This window comes from Myotis daubentonii, chromosome 2 (genome assembly GCF_963259705.1).
Source record: "Myotis daubentonii chromosome 2, mMyoDau2.1, whole genome shotgun sequence".
NCBI classification, from domain to species: Eukaryota; Metazoa; Chordata; class Mammalia; order Chiroptera; family Vespertilionidae; genus Myotis; species Myotis daubentonii.
The window spans coordinates 101,474,224-101,496,221 of record NC_081841.1 but is presented as its reverse complement, the minus strand read 5'-3'; the positions used below and the strand labels follow the sequence as shown (position 1 = coordinate 101,496,221).

Genomic DNA, 21,998 nt, shown 5'->3' with positions numbered 1-21,998 from the left:
TTGGGAGCTGGGTGAAAGGAACCCTGGCCGGGTGGCTCAGTTGGCTGCAACATCATCCTGTACACCAAAAAGGTTTTGGGTTCAATTCCCAGTCAGGGTGCATACAGGAGGCAACAGAAAGGGTGCAGGTATTAAGAAGTACAATTTTGCAGTTACAAAATAGTCACATGGATGCAAAGTGCAGCATAGGGAGTGTAGTCCATAATATTGTAAGCTGTCAGGTGGTTACTAGACCTGTTGGGGGAACACTTTGTGAGTTATATAAATATCTAACCACTATGCTGAACACCTGAAATATCATATTGAATGTCAACATAACTGAAATTTTAAAAATTTGAAAATAAAACTCAATACAAAAACAAACCATCGAATTAAAAATAGGAACAAAAGACTTGAATAGGTACTTCAAGAAAGAATACAGATGGCAAATAAGCACCTCATAGATGTTCAACACCATTAGTCATTAAGGAGATGCAAACCAAACCATGAGATACCACTACACACCTAAAAGAATAGCTAAGCTTGAAAAGACTGACCACACCAAGTGTTAGTTAAGTATCTGGAGAACCCAGAACTCCCATACCCAGATGAAGAGAATATACGGTAAACTATCCCAATCACTTTGGAAAACAATTTGGCAGTTTCTTAAAAAATTAAACATACACTTACCCAGTCGATCCAGCCATTCTACTCCTAGGTATTTATGCAAAATGACTAAAGGCATTTGCCCAAATAAAAGCATTTGTACATGAATGTTCACACAGCTTTATTTGTAAAAGCCAAAATAACACCAAAATCCATCAACAGGTGAATGGATAAATCAACTGTATATTCATGGAATGATTTATACCTGCAACAACATGGATGAATTTCAAGATTAATTATGCTGAATGGAAGCCAGGTTTTAAAAAAAAATGTATAAGCTGTATGATTCCATCTATATTACTATAATATTGTAATTTATAATAAGAAATATACACTTGGTCTTCATCCCCGTTTTTGACAAAGAGCTCCTAAAACCCTTGGAATTTCTTATTCTAAACTTGGAATCGTGGGGAGAACCAAGATGGCGGCGATATAGGCAGACGTGTCCCAGGTCGTGTCCCGGAGCAAATGGAATGAACAGCTGAAACTAGTAACACCCACACCGAATTGGCGAAATTGCTCAGCTGGTGAGAGGGTTTGCAGACGGGAAGAGCAGAACTCCCCTGGAAAGGTAAAAAAAAAACAGGGATTTGGGCAGGAAAGTTTGCCAGACCTCTGAGCCCAGAGAGTCGGAGGGAGACCACGTGGCAGACAGCCGCGTCCCCTGGGACAGGCACAGCCCCTGACGGGGGAAAGGAGAACCTCGGGATTCCTGGCGCCGCCAGGGAAATTGAGAGCTGGGTTCTGTGACCGCGGAGGACTGAGCCTAAAGGGGGCAGCCTGAAGAGCTGACCTGACCATACAGTCCCGGTAAGAGAAGAAGCTTACAGAAACCAAGCCTTCCCCGTTTCCGCGGCCGGCGTTTGTTTGTCTGTTTTCACTGAATCCTGTTCATGGGACATTTCGGATACAGACACTCACCTGTGCTGAAGAGAGGGAGAGTGTGCGGAGGAGTGGAATCTGGGGAGAGACTGGGGAGAGAGGGGGAGCCGGGAGAGGTGGCAGCGAATTGAGTGCTGAGACACCCCTGAGCCCAAGACTGGGGCAGCCATTCTCTCCAGAGAGTGAGGCTCCTCCCCCCGGCCCCCAGGCAAGGAGCACAGCCACACCCAGATTCCACCCTATACGAGATCAAGGATTAAAATAACCTTATTAGTCCCTGGGAGTTAACAGGGTCTGGCCTATAGAGGGATTTTCAATCCCAGCAACAACATAGCGCCGGTAACTATTACGCAGTCAGCTCTGGGCAGTGAACTTCCACTGGAAAGAGAGGCCCTATAGCCCCAGAGGCCAACCCCAGAACACTGCCACCCAGAGGCTGACCCACAAACTGACTCTTTGCTAAACACAAAATAAGGCAGTCTGGGAAATAAATGCGACCTGCTTTAAAATAAGGACTGTGGTTCACAACACAGAGGAACAGTATATCACAGGGAAACTCAACACTCTCCTGAATACCTGGAAGATCTAAGGCGAGCCACACTGAAGAATAGAAGAACCGAAGGACCTTCACTACTGCATTTTTTTTTCTTTTTTCACTTTTTAACTAAGAAATCAATTTTTTTATTTTTTTTTCTGTTTTTTTTTTTTCTTTTTCCATCACCTGATTTTACCCTTTTAATTACTACCTTCTTATTTTTTAACCAGTATTATTACTGCTACCATTTTACCATTTTTTAAAGTGCCATTTTATTTTCTCTTTATTTTATTTTGGGATTAGTGTTCTCCATTCTATTTTCATTGTTATATTATTGGTTGTTTCTAGTTTGCATTCATATCCCGGGAGCTGTTGCTGGAATTTGTTGGGATTAATGGCTGTTCTATAGGAGTATTCTCCTCATATAAAAAGTCTCTTCCCCTCTTCCACTTCATTCTCTCTTTTCCCTCTTTTTTTTTTCTTTTTTTTCTTTTTTCTTTTTTCTTTTCTTTTCTCGCTTTTATTTTCCCCCCTCCTTTTTCCCGATTTCATTTTTGCACTCCTTTTTTTGGTCCCTACTTTTTTTTCTTTTTTTTCTTTTATCTTTTTCTCTTCCCTCTTCCTTATCCCCTAATTCTCTTAATTCAGGTGGTCACCTTTATTTGGAGTTATTAATATCGTGAATATATTTGTGTATAGTGCCTGGTACTTGGTGCCTTGTTGTGTTGTATTTTGTGCCTTTAAATCAATGCAGCAGATCCAAGCAACAGCAACCTCCTGAGCACCACATCCTCTGCTGAGGAACAGCAGCTATACGTGAAACCTCGCCCCACCAGCCAGAAGAGCCACCACAGCTGTGAACAGCACCCACCAGAGGAGCTGCTGCCAACTGAAGAGCAGCAGCTACCGCAACCGCCCGAAGAGCAACCACAGACCAAGGAGTCACTGCCACCCAGGGAGCAACTACTGAACAACTCAACATCTAGATATGTCAGTGAGATAAAACATGGGTAGACAAAGAAACCCCCAAAGGAAAGAGAAGGAGGACTCTCCAGAAAAGCAGCTAAGTAATACAGATACATGACAGATAAAGAATTCAGAATAAGGGTCCTAGAGTGCAAAAACCGGATGGAGGAAAAAATCGACAACCTCTTCAAGAAGCAAGAAGAAACAGATGAAAAAATCGATAACATATGGAAGAAGCTAGAAGAAACAGATGAAAAAATCGATAACATATGGAAGAAGCTAGAAGAAACAGATGAAAAAATCAACAACTTAAGTAAGAGCCAAGAAGAAATGAAGAGTGATATAGCTGTAATGAAAAACTCCATTGAAAGTATCAACAGTAGACTAGGAGAAGCGGAGGACCGAATTAGTGAATTAGAAGACAAGGAAGCGAAACACACCCAAAATGTACTGCAATTGGAGAAAAAAATTAAAAGACAGGAGGAGAGCCTAAGGGAGCTTTGGGACAACATGAAACGAAACAACATACGAATAATAGGAGTACCAGAACAACAGAAGGATGAACAAGGATTAGAAAACCTACTTGAAGAAATAATATCAGAAAACTTTCCTGAGGTGGGGAAGAAAAAAGTCACACAAGCCCAGAGAGTCCCAAACAAGGTGAACCCGAAAAGACCCACACCAAGACACATCATAATCACCATGGCAAATGTTCAGGACAAAGAGAGAATCTTACAGGCTGCAAGAGAGAGACGGAAAGTTACATACAAGGGATCTCCCATTAGACTGTCAAATGATTTCTCAACAGAAACACATCAGGCCAGAAAAGAATGGACTGAAATTTACAAAGTGATGCAAAGCAAAGGACTGAATCCAAGAATACTCTATCCAGCAAGGCTATCATTCAAACTTGAAGGGGAAATAAGAAGCTTCACAGACAAAAAAAGGCTAAGGGAGTTTGTCACCACCAAGCCAGCAATGCAAGGAATGCTAAAGGGACTGGTATAAAAAGAAGAAATAAAAAGCTCAGAAAGAAAACAGCCACACACACACACACAAAAGAAATGGCTACAAACAAGTACCTTTCAATAATAACTTTAAACGTAAACGGACTAAATGCTCCAACCAAAAGACATCGAGTGGCTGAATGGATAAAAAAACATGACCCATACATCTGCTGTCTACAAGAAACCCACCTCATTAGAAGGGACTCACACAGACTGAAAGTGAAAGGATGGAAAAATATCTTCCAGGCAAATGGAAAGGAAAAGAAAGCTGGGGTAGCAATACTTATATCGGACAAAATAGACCTCAAAGTGAAGGCCTTAACAAGAGATAAGGAAGGCCACTTCATAATACTAAAGGGATCAATACAACAAGAAGATATAACCCTGGTAAACATATATGCACCCAATGTAGGAGCACCCAAATTCATAAAAAAAAACTCCTGGAAGATATCAAAGGAGAGATCGACAACAATACAATCATAGTAGGGGACTTTAATACACCATTGACAGCACTGGATAAGTCCTATAGACAAACAATCAGCAAAGATACAGCAATCCTAAATGACTCACTAGATCAGATGGACTTAATAGACATCTTCAGAACACTTCACCCCAAAGCCAGGGAATATACGTTCTTCTCAGGTGCTCATGGTACATCTTCAAAAATAGACCACATATTGGGTCACAAGCAAAGTATCCCCAAATTCAAGAAGATTGAAATCATAAAAAGCATCTTCGCAGACCACGATGGCATAATACTAGAAATAAACTACAATAAAAACAACCCAAAATACTCAAACACCTGGAAGCTGAATAGCATGTTATTAAATATTGATTGGGTTACCAATGAGATCAAAGAAGAAATTAAAAACATCCTGGAAACTAATGACAATGAAAACACAACAATCCAAAACCTATGGGACACAATGAAAGCAGTCCTGAGAGGGAAGTTTATAGCTCTACAGGCCTATCTCAAAAAACAAGAAAAAATGGTAGTAAATCATCTAACTCTACAACTCAAAGAATTAGAAAGAGAGCAACAAGAAAACCCCAGAGTGAGCAGAAGGAAGGAGATAATAAAGATTAGAGCAGAAATAAATGACATAGAGACCAAAAAAACAATACAGAAAATCAATGAAACCAAGAGCTGGTTCTTTGAAAGGATAAACAAGATTGACAAACCTCTAGCCAGACTCACCAAGAAGCAGAGAGAGAGGACCCAAATAAATAAAATCAGAAACGATAGAGGCGAAATAACAACAGACCCCACAGAAATACAAATGATTGTTAAAAAATACTATGGACAGCTCTACTCCAACAAACTAGACAACATGGAGGAAATGGACAAATTCCTAGAAAAATACAACATTCCAAAACTCAATCAGGAAGAATCTAAAAATCTCAACAGGCCAATAACTATGGAAGAAATTGAAGCAGTCATCAAAAAGCTTCCATCAAACAAAAGCCCAGGACCAGACGGCTTCACAGGGGAGTTTTACCAAACATTCAAGGAAGAACTAAAACCTATCGTCCTCAGACTACTACAAAAAATTCAAGAGGAAGGAACACTTCCAAGCTCATTCTATGAAGCCAGCATCACCCTAATACCAAAACCAGGTAAAGACAACACAATGAAAGAGAATTACAGGCCAATATCCCTCATGAACATAGATGCCAAAATCCTCAACAAAATCTTAGCAAATCGGATCCAGCAGTACATCAGAAAGATCATACACTATGACCAAGTAGGATTTATCCCAGGGATGCAAGGATGGTACAATATCCGCAAATCAATAAACGTGATACATCACATAAACAAATTGAAAGAAAAAAACCACATGGTCATATCAATTGATGCAGAAAAAGCATTTGACAAAATTCAACACCCATTTTTGATAAAAACTCTCAGCAAGGTGGGAGTAGAAGGATCATACCTCAACATAATAAAAGCCATATATGACAGGCCCACAGCCAACATCATACTCAATGGACAAAAACTAACACCATTTCCCCTAAGAACAGGAACAAGACAGGGATGCCCCCTCTCACCACTCCTGTTCAACATAGTACTGGAAGTGTTAGCCATTGCAATTCGGCAAGAAGAAGAAATAAAAGGCATCCAAATTGGAAAAGAGGAAGTAAAACTGTCCTTATTTGCAGACGACATGATATTATACATACAAAACCCTAGAGATTCCATCAAAAAGCTACTAGACTTAATACATGAATTTGGCAATGTAGCAGGATACAAAATTAACCCCAAGAAATCTGAGGCATTTCTATACACCAATAGTGAACTTTCAGAAAGAGAGATTATAAAAACAATCCCGTTTACCATTGCACCAAAAAAATTAAGCTACCTAGGAATAAACTTAACTAAAGAGGTAAAAGACCTCTACTCAGAAAACTACAGGACGTTGAAAACAGATATAGAGGAAGACATAAACAGATGGAAGAACATACCGTGTTCATGGATTGGTAGAATCAACATCATTAAAATGTCCATACTACCCAAAGCAATCTATAAATTCAACGTACTTCCCATTAAAATACCAATGGCATACTTCGAAGATCTAGAACGAACTTTCCAAAAATTCATCTGGAATAAAAAAAGACCCCGAATAGCTGCAGCAATCCTGAAAAAGAACAAAGTAGGTGGGATCTCAATACCAGATATCAAGTTGTATTACAAAGCCACTGTTCTCAAAACTGCCTGGTACTGGCACAAGAATAGGCATATAGATCAATGGAATAGAATAGAGAGCCCAGAAATCGGCCCGAACCAATATGCTCAATTAATATTTGACAAAGGAGGCAAGAACATACAATGGAGCCAAGATAGTCTCTTCAATAAATGGTGTTGGGAAAATTGGACAGATATATGCAAGAAAATGAAACTAGACCACCAACTTACACCATACACAAAAATAAACTCAAAATGGATAAAGGACTTAAATGTACGACAGGAAACCATAAAAATTCTAGAAGAATCCAAAGGCAACAAAATCTCAGACATATGCCGAAGCAATTTCTTCACTGATACAGCTCCTAGGGCACTTGAAACTAAAGAAAAAATGAACAAATGGGACTACATCAAAATAAAAAGCTTCTGCACAGCAAAAAAAACCATCAACAAAACAACGAGAAAACCCACTGTGTGGGAAAACATATTTGCCAATGACATATCTGATAAGGGCCTAATCTCCAAAATTTATAGGGAACTCATACAACTTAACAAAAGGAAGATAAACAATCCCATCAAAAAATGGGCAAAGGACCTAAATAGACACCTTTCAAAAGAGGACATCCAGAAAGCCAAGAGACATATGAAAACATGCTCAAAGTCACTAATCATCCGAGAGATGCAAATCAAAACAGCAATGAGGTACCATCTCACACCTGTCAGACTGGCTATCATCAACAAATCAACAAACGACAAGTGCTGGAGAGGATGTGGAGAAAAAGGAACACTTATGCACTGCTGGTGGGAATGCAGACTGGTGCAGCCACTATGGAAGACAGTATGGAGTTTCCTTAAAAAACTGAAAATGGAACCCCCATTTGACCCCGTGATCCCACTTCTAGGAATATATCCCAAGAAACCAGAAACACCAATCAGAAAGGATATATGCACCCCTATGTTCATAGCAGCACAATTCACCATAGCTAAGATCTGGAAACAGCCTAAGTGCCCATCAGTAGATGAATGGATTAGAAAACTGTGGTACATCTACACGATGGAATACTATGCTGCTGTAAAAAGGAAGGAACTCTTACCATTTGCAACGTCATGGATGGAACTGGAGAGCATTATGCTAAGTGAAATAAGCCAGTCAATAAAGGAAAAATACCACATGATCTCACTCATTCATGGACAATAGAGACCATTATAAACTTTTGAACAATAATAGATACAGAGGCAGAGCTGCCTCAAACAGATTGTCAAACTGCAGCAGGAAGGCCGGGGAGGGTTGGGGGGCAGGAGGTAGGGGGGTAAGAGATCAACTAAAGGACTTGTATGCATGCATATAAGCATAACCAATGGACATAAGACACTGGGTGATAGGGGAGGCTAGGGAACTGTCTAGGGCGGGGGGATAAAATGGATACATATGTAATACCCTTTGTAATACTTTAAGCAATAAAAAAATAAATAAATAAATAAAAATAAACTTGGAATCGTGATTAAGACTCATAATATTTAGGAGCCCTGCGCCCACTTCACGCAGGGTGGGCCCGACCGGAGCATGCGGGGGAGGCGGGAAGCCCGCTCGCTGCGGAGCTCCGAAAAAAAAGAAAAAAAAAACAAAGAGTCATAATTTTTATATTTGTAACAATCCCCTTTCTACCTCACCTAAGTATATTAATGAGGTGACTTTTGGAAGGACCCTAAGTATGGGGGCTGTGCCAGGGGAACCAGCCATTTGATTAGAGGGCTGGACCATTCAGTCCCACCCACCCCCAACTGAGGGGCGGGGAGAAGAACTGGAGATTGAGTTTAAGACCAATGGTCAATGATTTACTCAATCAGGACTATGTAATTAAGCCTCAATAAAACCCAAAAAGGATGATTCTGAGAGCTTCCAGGTGGGTGAACCAGAACACATCCTTGTACCAGAAGAGTGATGCACCCGAAACTCCACGAGGCCAGCAGCTCCGTGTTAGAGACCCTGCCATCCTCCGTCCTGTGTGCTCTTCATCTGGCTGTTCATTTGTATCCTTGAACATCCTTTGTAATAAAGCAGTAATCTAGTAAGTAAACTGGTTTCCTGAGTTCTGTGAGCCGTACAAGCTAACCAACCAAACCATTCATTGTAGGGTGTCATGGGCACCTCTCAATGAGTGGAGCAGAGGGCAGTCTTGTGGAACAGAACCCCACCTGTGGAATCTGATGCTATCTCCAGGTAGAAAGATATCAGAACTAAGTGCAACTGTAGGACACCCAGCTGGTGTTGCCAAATTGCTTGTTGTATAGAAATCCCACCCAGGAGTGAGGCAGTATTGAAGTATTGAGAGTACAGGAGACACACAAAGGAGTGTTTCTCTTTCACAGTAACATTCTGGGAGATGCAAAGTAATCTGCAGTGACAGGAGGAGATCAATGGCTGCCTGCAGGTGGGGGAGAGACAAGGGGGTGGGGAGGAGGGGAATGACAAAGGGCCATGAGGAAACTTGTGGGTAATGGTATGTCACTATTTTCTTTGTGGCTATGGTCTCATGGGTATATGCATATACCCATCAGAACTTACACTGTATATTTTTAAATAGTGAGAATTTATTGTATATCAATTATGCCTCAGTAATGCTGTCTAAAAGTAGATCAATGGAGGTGGGTAAAAGAGCAAAAGATAAATCAGGAGATCACTGAACATTCATTTAATGTTTAGATTCTAGCATGATGGTCAAGTAAGAAATAATTGTTAACCACTAAATATCACAACAGAAGAAATAGATATAAAAAACAAACTTAGGAACTACACAGACACAGCTCCAAAAGAATATTTACAGAAGGCACAGTTAATCTACACTAATAAAAGAGAAAAATGGTAATTGGCGTACGACGATACCCTTTTCATTGGCTAATCAGGGCTATATGCAAATTAACTGCCAACTAAGATTGGCAGTTAACTGCCAACAAGATGGCGGTTAATTTGCATATGTAGGCACAATGCAGGGAGGCGAAAGGGAAAGCAGGAAGAAGCCCCCTGCCACTGACAGTGATCGGAAACCCAGGGGGGGAGCTAAGAGCTGGGGGGCAGGGCAAAGGCGGCCCTGGGGCCGCCTTTGCCCTGCCCCCCCAGCCATGATCAGAGAATCAGGTGCCTTTTCCGCCCTGTCCAGTGATAGCAGGAAGTAGGGGTGGAGCCAGTGATGGGAGCTGGGCACGGTCAAAGCTGGCAGTCCCAGGAGCTAGGGGTCCCTTGCCTGGGCCTAAAGCGGAGCCCACGATTGCGGGGCCGCTGCAGCTGCAGGTCCACGCTGCCCGGGCTGGACGCCTCAGCCAGAGGCGTCCTGCAGGGGCAGGGGCGGAGCCCGCGCGATCGCGGCGCCCCCCGCTGCCACTGCAGGTCCCCACTGCCCGGGCCAGACACCTAGGCCAGAGGCATCAGGCCTGGGCAAGGGGCCGATCCTGCGATTGGAGGGTGATGGGGGTCAACACCTGAGGGCTCCCAGTATGTGAGAGGGGGCAGGCTGGGCTGAGGGACGCTCCCTCCCCCCCCCCCACACCCAGTGCACGAATTTCGTGCACCGGGCCCCTAGTGGCATTATCAAAACAGCAAGCAGAAATGCTAACTCAATTCCTTAAAAAGGTTCTCCTCCTACAGAATTCCCTTATCTGAAGGGAATTTGTCCCTACCAACCTATCAGAGAGGGTACCACTTCAAACAGTCTGAACACAGACAGCTCTTCTTCAAGGGGCCTGGCACTCTGGCACAGCAGCCAAACAAGCCCCCAGGGAAGTGGATGGAACAACAAGCAGAAGCCCCAAGTTCTTCAAGAGCTGGCCCTGGGGAGGTCATTTAATCCCACTAAATCCAAGTCCTTATTTAAAATACGTAGACAATAATATCTGTCTGCTTACAGATATACTGTGATGATACACTTGAAAGCCATAAAGTGGAACACAAACACTAGACACCATTCCTATGAAAAAATAAATATTTACTTTATAAAAAAATTTCACTACCTCCCTTTTCACTTTAATTAGATAAGATCAAGAAGCCTGTTATCAAAACTACAGTCAGCCAGTAATCACACTGTGATCAATATGAAAAGCTCATAAGCTGTTTCTATATTACTTATAATTTATAATCTACACTAAAAATTTATTAAATCTTTGCCCTTTTAAATAAAACAAAAAAGGTTACCTCCTTAGTCACAGTACAATAAACATGACTTACATTTTACAAACACAATCTTAAAATTAAGCCAACTGCATACTTGTTAATATAAAATACATCAATAAACACTCAGAAGCTAAAACCTCAATAGTATTTTAACACTTACTAAGGAGCTATGGCTTTCTAAACAACAATGATCTCAAAGAATTTTAGAAATTCAAAAAGAATTTTTAGGTACTCAGAATATACCTGTTATGACCTATGATATCAAGGTTTCATTCTCAAAACGCTCCAGTTTTTGTTTCTAATTACCTAGTTATCCATAAATTACAATCTTTAAAAAAAACTAGCTAGCATCTTTTCTTTTTGTTAAGAAAGATATAGGACATATTTTTTTATCTTATTCTTTTGCATCAATTATTTTTTTATTTTACTTTTTAAAACATATTTTTATTGATTTCAGAAAGGTAGGGAGAGAGAGAAATAGAAACATCAATGATGAGAGAGAATCACTGACCAGCCATCTCCTGCACACCTCCCACCAGGGATCAAGCAAGCCCACAACCTGGGCATGTGCCCTGACCAGGAATCAACCGCAACTTCTGGTTCACAGGTCAACTTCAGGTTCACAGGTCGATACTCAACCACTGAGCCACACCCTGCCAGGCTGTATCAATTATTTGAGAATGGCATTCACCAAACAAATTAACAAGGAAAATCCAAAATGCATAAAAAATAAATTTGTTCCTAAATTAAACAAAGTATAAGATACAAAATTAAATGACTGGTTCAGTGTGTAAAGAAACCACCGTTACCATATCCATAGCAAGTCAAACCATGTGAAATTACCACTTTTATTGGTCAAAAATAGCAAATTTTGTCAATTTCATGTGAATGAACAAAACAAAATAAGATCAAGTCAAAACAGCAGTAAAGCTGTGGGATCTGCCAACTGTTCTCTAACATACACGCTACTAAACTTGAGTTTCTGTGTTTTTATAAACAAAAAAGCATCCTGATGGCAATACTTCTGACAACTAGAAAATGTGTTCCTGGAAGTTAAGATAAATTAAATGGTTATTTTAGTTAACAATTCCCAATTGTTTGAGCCATGAAAGCAGGAAGAGTAATACCAGATAGTGAAATATCTCAAATTTGTAACTTATGTACCTGACCTCGAATCAAGTCTGGCATCCTATGAGTTCCATTCTTCTGAACATATTCCCACAATAAAACATGACCACCATCAACGAGGATCAGTCACGGTTACTAGGTAACTTCATAGAAAATTACCAAAGGAACAAAATCATAAAGCTAATATTGGTATACCAGTTAAAGATGACAAATGAGAACATTTTATACACACAGCATCTTCTATATATTATGTCATTTACTTTACATGTTGGCATTGCCACCACTTAACAGATAAAGAAATTAGGGCTCAAAAAGTAACTCATCTAAAATGACATGATTAGTAAGTGTAAACACTTAAATTCAAAACCAGCTCATTCAGATGTCAAAGTCTTTGGGATTTGTTTGTTTTTTAGGTATAACTGATATATTAGTCTCAGGTATACAACATAATTCAATATCGGTATATACAGTTGATCCTTGAACAATACAGGAGTAGGGGCACCAACTACACACCCCGTAGTCAAAAATCCACAGTTAACTTAAGTTGGCCCTCTGCATACCCAGATTCCCAACTGTGGATGGAAAATACATTTGCCCCTTGAACGTGTATGTGTTTCTACATGTAAGTGGACCTGCAGAGTTCAAACCCATATTGTTTAAGGGTTAACTGTATTGTAAAATGATAATCACAGTAAGTCTAGACAACATCCATCACCATATATGGTTATAAAAAACTTTTTTCTTGTGATGAGGATTTTAAGATCTACTCTCTTAACAACTTTCAAAAACACAATACAGTATTAGTAACTATAGTCACCATGCTGTAAATTACATCCCCAGGGCTTAATTATAACTGAAATTTGTACATTCTGACTGCCTTCACCTATTTCTCCCACCTCTGGCAACCACTAATCTATTCTTTGTATCTATGAACTTGGTTTTTGTCATTGTTGCTATTATTGTTTTTAAATTGCACTTTTAAATGAAATCCTTATTTGTCTTTTTCTGACTTACTTACATTATCACTTAGCATAATGCCCTCAGTCCATCCATGTTGCCCCAAAGGGCAAGATTTCCTTCTTTTTTATGGCTAAATAATATTCCATTGTATATATACCACATCTTCTTTATTCACTCCATCGATGATGAGCAATTAGGTTGTTTTCATATCTTGGGTATTGAAAATAACATTGCAATGAACATGAGAGTGCAAATATCTTTTCAAATTTGTGTTTTCATTTTCTTCAGAAAAATATCCAGAAGTGGAATTACTGGATCATACAGTAGTGCTATTTTTAATTTTCTGAGGAACCTCCATATTGTTTGCCATAGTGGCTGCATTGTTTTACACTCCCACCAAGAGTGCACAAGGTTCCCTTTTCTCCACATCCTCACCAGCACTTGTTAATTTATATCTTTTTGACAGCAGCCATTTAAATAGGTATGAGCTGGTCCCTCATTATGGTTTTGACTTGCATTGCCCTGATGATTAGTGATATTGAGCATCCTCATGTACCTGTTGACCATCTGTCTGTATGTCTTCTTTGGAAACAATGTTTACTCAGATCCTCTACCCTTTTTTTTATAAAGATTGTTTGGGGTTTTTTTGCTATTGATTTGTATGAGTACTTTATATTTTTTTACATTAACCCCTTATCAGATATATGATTTGAAAATATTTTCTCCCATTGAGTAGGTAGCCTTTTCATTTTGTTGATGGTTTCCTTTGCTGTGCAAAAACTTTCAATCTGATGTAGTCTCATTGTTTATTTTTGCTTTTATTGCCTTTGCTTTGGAGTCAGACCCAAAATTTTATCTCCAAGACTGATGTCAAGAAGCTTACCACCTGTTTCCTTTTAGGAGTTTTATAGTTCAGGTCTTTAATCCTATTGTATTAATTTTTGTGTATGGTGTAAGATAGTAGTCTAGTTTCACTGTTTTTCCTGAGTCTGTCCAGTTTTCCCAGCACCATTTATTGCAGATACTATCCTTTCCCCCACTGTGTGTTCTTGGCTCCTTTGTTGTAAATTAATTGACCATAAAGTATGGGTTTATTTCTCGGCTCTCTATTCTGTTCCATTGATCTGTGTCTATTTTTATGCCAATGCCATACTGTTTTGATTACTATAGTTTTGTAATATAGTTCTTTGGTATGTGTTTTTTCAAGAGTGCTTTGGCTATTTGGAGACTTCTGTGGTTCCCTACAAATTTTAGGACTTTTTGTGTTATTTCTGTTTAAAATGCATTTGGAATAATTCTTCCCATCCAATTCAAAACCAGTTTTCTCAAATGCCATTTATTATTATTATTTTTTAAAGGAGAGAGAGATAGAAACATCAATGATGAGCGATAATGATTGATTGGCTGCCTCCTGCACACCCCCTACTGGGGATCGAGCCCGAAACCCAGGCATATGCCCTTGACCGGAATGGAACCTGGGATCCTTCAGTCCTCAGGCTGACGCTTTATCCACTGAGCCAAACCAGCTAGGGCTCAGATGCCATTTTTTTTTCCTTTTTAATCCTCACCTGAGGATATGCTTATTGGTTTTAAAGAGAGGAAGGAGGGAAGAGAGAAAAGGGGGGGTGGGGGTGGGAGACGAGAGAGAGAGAGAGAGAGAGAGAGAGAGAGAGAGAGAGAGAGAGAAAACATTGATTGGTTGCCTCCAATACATGTCCCAACTTAGGTATGTGCCCTAACTGGGAATTGAACCTGCAACCTTTTGGTGTATGGGACAATGTTCCAACTAACAGAGCAACCCAGCCAGAGCAGATGCCAGTCTTTTAATGTTTCTCTAATAAAGATCCTGTATCAGCAGCATCATTTGAATATCCTTTGTCTGTTTGATACTCTGAGTATTACTTTTTAAAATCTTCAGCAGTTCATCAAGATTTGATCCTACAAAAGGTACAAACTTCCATTTATAAAATAAGTAAGTATGGGATGTAATGTACAACATGACTATAGCTAACACTGCTGTATGATATGTAGGAAAGTTTTAAGAGAGTAAATCCTATGAGCTCACGTCACAAGGAGAAATTTTTTTTCCTTTTTTCTTTTCTTCTTTTTATTTTTATTATATCTATATGAGAAGATCAATATTAGCTGAATCTATTATGACAATCATTTCACAATATATGTACATTACACCATCATGCTGTACACCTTAAACTTATATAGTGATGTATATCAATTATTTCTCAATAAAACTGTAAATAAAGATTATTATCCTTTTACAAATGATGGGAATGAGAATCAAGGATTTAAGTGGGTTTTGCTCAAAAACTTAAGACTATATTTTTTAGTATTTGAACATAAAATTTTCTATTAATGGCTAAACTTACATTTCTTCTACTATGGTACTCTGCCCTACCAAACATACAGCACTAACTGATAAAACCACTAATATGTAATTAAAGTAGGGATGCACACAAGTATTAAATTATATATTTGTATGAATTTGTAAGCATTCTACTTATGCTGAAAAACTGTTCTACGTCAAGAGACCTAGAAATTATTCTAGTAAAACCATCTAGAGACACTGTCTTGTCAAATAACTATCCCAGGCAATTGGAACCAGTACTTGAGATTTCCTCAATTCTATACTGCTAACCATCATAAAAATAAGAAAGTATTTGAAAATTATTTAGCAGAAACCAATAAGCATAATATATGACTTATCTATCTATCTATCTATCTATCTATCTATCTATCTATCTATCTATATAAAAGGCTAATATGCAAAGTGTCCCCATGGCAGTTCGACCGAGAGACTGGGAGTTCGATCACTTGCTATGACATGCGCTGACCACCAGGGGGCAGCGCAGAACAAAGGAAGGCCCTGATCAGTCCTGCTCGCCAGCCAGCCCTAGGGACCCTACCCATGCATGAATTCTGTGCACTGGGCTTCTAGTATCTATAATAATAAAAGCATAATATGCTAATTAAACCAGGCATCCTTCTGGATGACCTTCCGGGCAAAGCCACGGGGGCCAAAGCAGAGGTGGCCGCTGCAGCAGTGGGGGCAAAGGCAGCTGTCACGGCAGCTGGGGCCAAACCCCTTGCACAAATATCATGCATCAGGCCTCTAGTTATTATATAAAAGCCTAATATGCTAAGTGTCCAACTGATCAATCAACTGATTGGTTGACCTCTCGACCAGTCACTATGACATGCACTGACCACCAGAGTGCAGATGCTCCAACCCTTAGGTTAGCTTGCTGCTGGGGTCTGGCCGATTGGGCGAGACCGGCCAGACATGCTCTGGACCACTCCAGTGATCCCTCTCCAGCCAGCCAGCCCCGATTGGCTCTGATGGGTGCTGGGCAAGACGGCCCCAATTGGGACTGGGCAAGACGGACTGGACACACCCTGAAGCCCTCCAGCGGTCCCTCCCCAGCCTCTAAAATATTTCTTCTAATTAATTGCCTTTCATAGTGCACGAATCCGTGCACCAGGTCTCTAGTATTATTATACTAGAGGCCCAATGCACGAAATTCAGGCAAGGGGCTTGGTCCCTGCTGCCACAGCAGCTGCCTGGGCCCCCGCCACTGCAGGGACCGGGGCCTCTGCCACCTCTTCCTCGGCCTTCTCGTCTAAGTAGCATATTACACTTTTATTATTATAGATAAAACATGCCAATGCATTCTAAGATAAAGACAGCAAGGAAACAAAACAATCTAAACTCATCCAAAGCCAAATAATAGTTATAATGAATTTAACAAATAATTTTGTTTGCCTTCCTACGATTAAGAGGATATCTTGATGTTGTTTCAGATAGTCTTTTTCTTTATATTAAAAATACAATATCCTTTGTTGAGTATCCCTTTGTCTGTTTGAATGCCTTCCAATTTCTTTTTTTAAAATATGTTATTGATTTTTAGAAAGAGAGGAAGGGAGAGAGAGAAACATCAATGTGAGAAACATTGGTTAGCTGCCTCCCACATGCCCCTACTCGGGGTCAAACCCAAAACACAGGCATGTGTCCTGACTTAGAATCAAACTGGCAACCTCTCAGTGCATGGAACATGGAATGATGCTTTACCAACTGAGCCACATGGGCCATGGCTGTCTTCTACTTTCTTTTTTTTTTAATTTATCTTTATTGTTGAGAGTATTACAGAAGTCCTCTTTTTTCCCCATTGACCCCCTCCAACCCCCCTTCCTATCCTACCCCAGGCCTTCACCAACCTATTGTCTGTGTCCATGGGTTATGCATATATGCACATAAATTCTTTGGTTAATCTCCCCTCACCCCACCTCTCCAGCCCCCATCCCCACCCCCACTCCCACCCACTCCTGCTTTCCCTCTGAGATTCATCATTCTGTTCCATGCCTCTGTGTCTCTGGATCTATTTTGTTCATTAGTTTATTTTGTTCATTAGATTCCACATATGAGTGTAATCATGTGATACTTGTCTTTCTCTAACAGGCTTATTTTGCTTAGTGTCTTCTACTTTCTTCAGGTGAAAGTTTAAATTATTCTTTTAAAACTGTTTCTGCCCAGCTGGCATGGCTCAGTGGTTGAGTGCTGACCTATGAACCAGGAGGTCATGGTTAGACCCCCAGTCAGGCCTGGGTTGCAGGCTCGATCCCAGTGTGGGGCTTGCCGGGAGGCAGCCAATCAATGATTCTCTCTCGTCATTGATGTTTCCATCTTTCTCTTCCTGTCCCTTCCTCTCTGAAATCAATAAAAATATATATTTTTTAAAAACTTAGTTTCTAATATAAGCCTTTAACACTGTAAATTTCCCCCTGGAAGTACTGTTTTAGGTATATCCCATGAATTTGGGAATGTTGTTTTTCATTTTCATTCAATTCAAAATATTTTCTAATTTCCCTTGAGACTTCTGCTTTGACCCATGGGATTTTTAGAATGTTATATTTAATTTCAAAATATCTGGAGATTTCCCAGTTATCTAATACTCATTTCTTATTTAGTTCCATTGTAGTCAAAGAATACAGACATATTCCTAAAAAAATTATCTGCAAAGTAAAATTATGGGAATTAAATTCACTTTTCCAACAGTAAATTAATGTAATGATATTCCCAAGGTTAAGGTGAGATAGGATTAGAGATCAAGTGTTCCAGCATCCTTTCCTCTAAAGGATACACTGGCAGACTGGATAAAAAAAAAAAAAAAATGTTCTCTCTCAATACTCATCTCAAAACCAAAAAAACCTTTTTGTTGTTCTCCTTCTACCCTTTAAAATAAAGGGGAAAAAACTGACTAGGCTTAAGTTTTATCATCTTGACTTCTCATACCCATTCATTATTAACAAAGTTCAAATAATAAAGAACTGGTTAAACCTCAGGACATAAAAAGTAAACAGACAAAATATATAGCCATATTTGTTGTTCACATAAAAATTAATATGATCCTATATAATAAAAGCCTAATATGCAAATTGACCGAACAGCAGAACCACTGGTGGAACGACTGGTTGCTAGGACATGCACTGACCACCAGAGGGCAGATGCTCAACGCAGGAGCTGCCCTCAGCCCACAGGCTCCAGGCCAGCCAATGCGGTGCCAGCGGGGGCCCCACTGGTTGCCCCACAGATCAGCCCTGATTGCCAGCCAGGCCTAGGGACTTTACCAGTGCATGAATTTCATGCACCGGGCCTCTAGTGACTATATAAAACTAGAGGCCCAGTGCACGAAATTCATGCACCCGGGGGGGGGGGGGAATCCCCCTCAGCCCAGCCTGCACCCTCTCCAATCCGGGACCCCTTAGGAGATGTCCAACTGCCGGTTTAGGCCCGATCCCAGGGATCGGGCCTAAACCGCCAGTCGGACATCTCTCTCACAATCTTGGACCGCTGATTCCTAATCGCTCACCTGCCTGCCTGCCTGGTTGCCCTAACTGCCACCCCCCCGCCAGCCTGATCGCCCCTCACTGCCTCTGTGTGCTAGCCTGATCGTCCCTAACTGCACCCCCTGCTGGCCTAGTCACCCCTAACCGTGCCCTGCTGCTGGCCAGGTTGCCCCCAACTGCCCCCTCCCTGCCTGCCTAGTGGCTCCTAACTGCACCCCCTGCTGGCCTGGTCACCCATTCCTGCTCCCCCTACTGGTCTGGTCACCCCAACTTCCCCCCTCTGCCAGCCTGGTCACCCCTCACAGCCCCCCCACCAGCCTGGTCACTCCACACAGTCTGCTGTTCAGTCGTTTGGTCGTCCCTCACTAACCCCCTGCCAGCCTGGTCGTAGGCAGCCATCTTGTGAGGATATGAGGGTTAATTTGCATATTACCTCTTTATTATATAGGATTTTCTTTCAAATTCTTACTGTTGATTAGGATATAAAGACCTATTATTCTTAAAATTTGTATATTAAAATACATTAATATCAGTATTTTGATGTATTAAAATATTTATCCTGTTATGTTTCAAATTAAAATTCTAAACTATAACATTACATAAATTAAATGGCTTTTAAGGGTAAAAGTCATACACTCTTACCATGTAAGTGTTGACTTAGGGGTTGCAGAAATTTCCCTCAGGCATCATCACCACTTTGGCCCAGGTTTCAGTAGTAACAGCAATCACAATTAAAACTAAAAAGAAAACAAAATTAAATACTGGCAAGCAAAATGCATTCAAATCTTCAAAAAAGGCTTAAATTCAAATTTCACATTTCAACCATTTCATCAAGGGAGCTCTAATCCTGGAAGTAGTTCTTTTTAAATAAAAACAAGCAGCTAATAAGGTATGTGAATTCCTGTATAATTCCAACTCCCTGCCCTAGAGTAAGCTCTAAAATTAAGTTCAAAGAATTAGAGTAAATAATAGCCAAAGGGCAGAAAAATAAAAAGCCAAGCATGTTGTAAGTTTATTCAACTGAAATGTTCATTTCACTTACCCAACAACAACCCATATTTTAGGTTTTGTTATTGCTCAAAAAGAATATAATACTGATCCTTCACACAAGAATTCCATCAGATATGAACATTTGCATTAATTTCACACGCAAAAAAATTTAAATTCAATAAAAATCTTGACAATCACTATATACATATTTTAATAGTATATAATATGGAGATAAAATAGTAACAAGATTGAATACCCACTGAATTGACCCTATAAAGTGTTTCCAGGATAACTGACATTAACAGGGAACTTATAAAGCAATCTGATATTGTTTACCATGTGCTGGGGCTCTGAGGTACCAAAAAATTACAATATGATTTAAAAGAGTACATACAAGAAAAATTTAATGACTAAGCATTTATTCATTCAGCAAAACTTTACCAAGCACCTTGAGTAAGTCAGCTCCCCTTTAAATACTGCAAACAAAAAAACAAATAAGGAAATGCATGTTCATGAAACAATTCAGTCTCATGAATGTAACTAATTATAATATAACTAGAGGCCCGATGCACGAAAATTCATGCAAGAGTAGGCCTTCCTTCCCCTGGCTGCTGGCACCGGCTTCCAGCTGGCACCAGCTTCCAGCTGGCACCAGGACCCGGGCTTCTCTCCTCCGCCCGCCGGCAGGCACCCAGGACCCCGGCTGCTTCCCTCCTCCGGCTGCCAGCGAGCAGGAACCCGGGACCCGGGCTGGCTTCCCTCGGGCCACCTAAAGGCACCAGGGACCGGGCTGGCTTCCCTCCAGCCCTGGCAGAGGAAGGGAAAGGTGTGCAATTTCCACAGGAAAGAAAAGCAGCTTTCAGTCTACTAAAGAGAACTATCTGGACATGCATGAATTGTATGTAGGCCTTTACAGAATGAGAACCTACACAGTCAAGACTGTCAACATCTTTTTGAAACTATGGAAAAAATAGAAAGATCATTCAATGACACTAATTTATGCACATCCTACTAGTTTGTTTATTTAAAATTAAAAGCAGTACCTAATTTTCTTCCCTTTAGTTAGGAACAGCTGTAGGAACTTTTCCTAAGTAATATGCATAAGTGATCACTTTATTTCCAAATACAGAGAACTGTCCCTGGATTTTAGATTATCCAGGCCAAATTTTACTTCTCCTGGATCATCTTATTTGCATGATTATGAAAGTAACCAACACTATATACACTTCACTTTAGAGGTGATTATATCTAGATGACTGTGTTTTCTGGATAACCATTTATGTTAAGCAACATGTATTAACTCTTCCTTTAGGTAACACAACTATGAGTTTCCCAATTTTGTAAAAGGCTATGTAACTATTATTTTGTTATTATCACTTGGTGAATGCTTTACTCAGGACTAAGCACAGTGCCAATGTGACATATATTTTATATTTAACTTAATCTTCATAGGGCACGTAATATCTCCATTTAAAAGCAAGGAAATTGAAGACCGGAAGGTGACTTACCCAGGATAACACACAGCTTGGAAGGGGTTGGCTTAAGACAGGTCTGTCCAGTCACTCATTTTAGTTACTGTGTTAGATGGACTCCTTTTGGGCATGCACACATTAATTTTTCTTTCCTACTCTACTGCTAACATGTCTAACATAATTCATAAGCCTATATTTATGTAGTTTATAGTTATAAGCTATAACCATAAAGGTCTTTAAAGAATTAACCAGATTTTCTGAATATGTTGCCTAATTTTACGGGGCAAACTTTCCTTTAGCTCCTCTGAAATTACAGATTAAGTTTAGTAAGTGTGAAACCCAGCACCTCTACAAAGAGGTGTCATGTAGCAAGCACAGGGGAACACATTTACTTGCAATGCCAGAATACAAATTCTGTTTATATCCCCACCGTTAAGCTCTGAGTGGTGCTGAAAATGCTCCTCTGCGGCTATAGTCTAGGAGCAGAGCTGTCATGTAATTTCCTACCAATGGGCTTGCATCCATGATGCTCCCCCATAAGAATGCCCTCTTTTATTCTAGTTCCCACACATCCAAATTGTCTCTTGACTTCAGAATACAACCTAGTTCAGCCTCCTTCATCCACCCATTTTCACTGCTGTCTCTGCTTGACAAACACTTATTTTATTGTGGAACTGTGTCAGGCATTATGGTGTGTGACCCTACC

General features: G+C 40.2%; 1 protein-coding gene across 2 annotated transcripts in view; it reads right to left on the bottom strand.

Annotated features, from left to right (window-relative positions):
• Positions 1 to 21,998, bottom strand: part of WASF3 (WASP family member 3) — a 158,654-nt gene that overhangs the window by 79,852 nt on the left and 56,804 nt on the right. For both annotated transcript variants that reach the window (XM_059684038.1, XM_059684039.1), the window contains exon 2: positions 19,473 to 19,567. The gene's annotated coding sequence lies outside the window, so the exon portion shown is untranslated. The remainder of the gene's footprint in view (positions 1 to 19,472; positions 19,568 to 21,998) is intronic.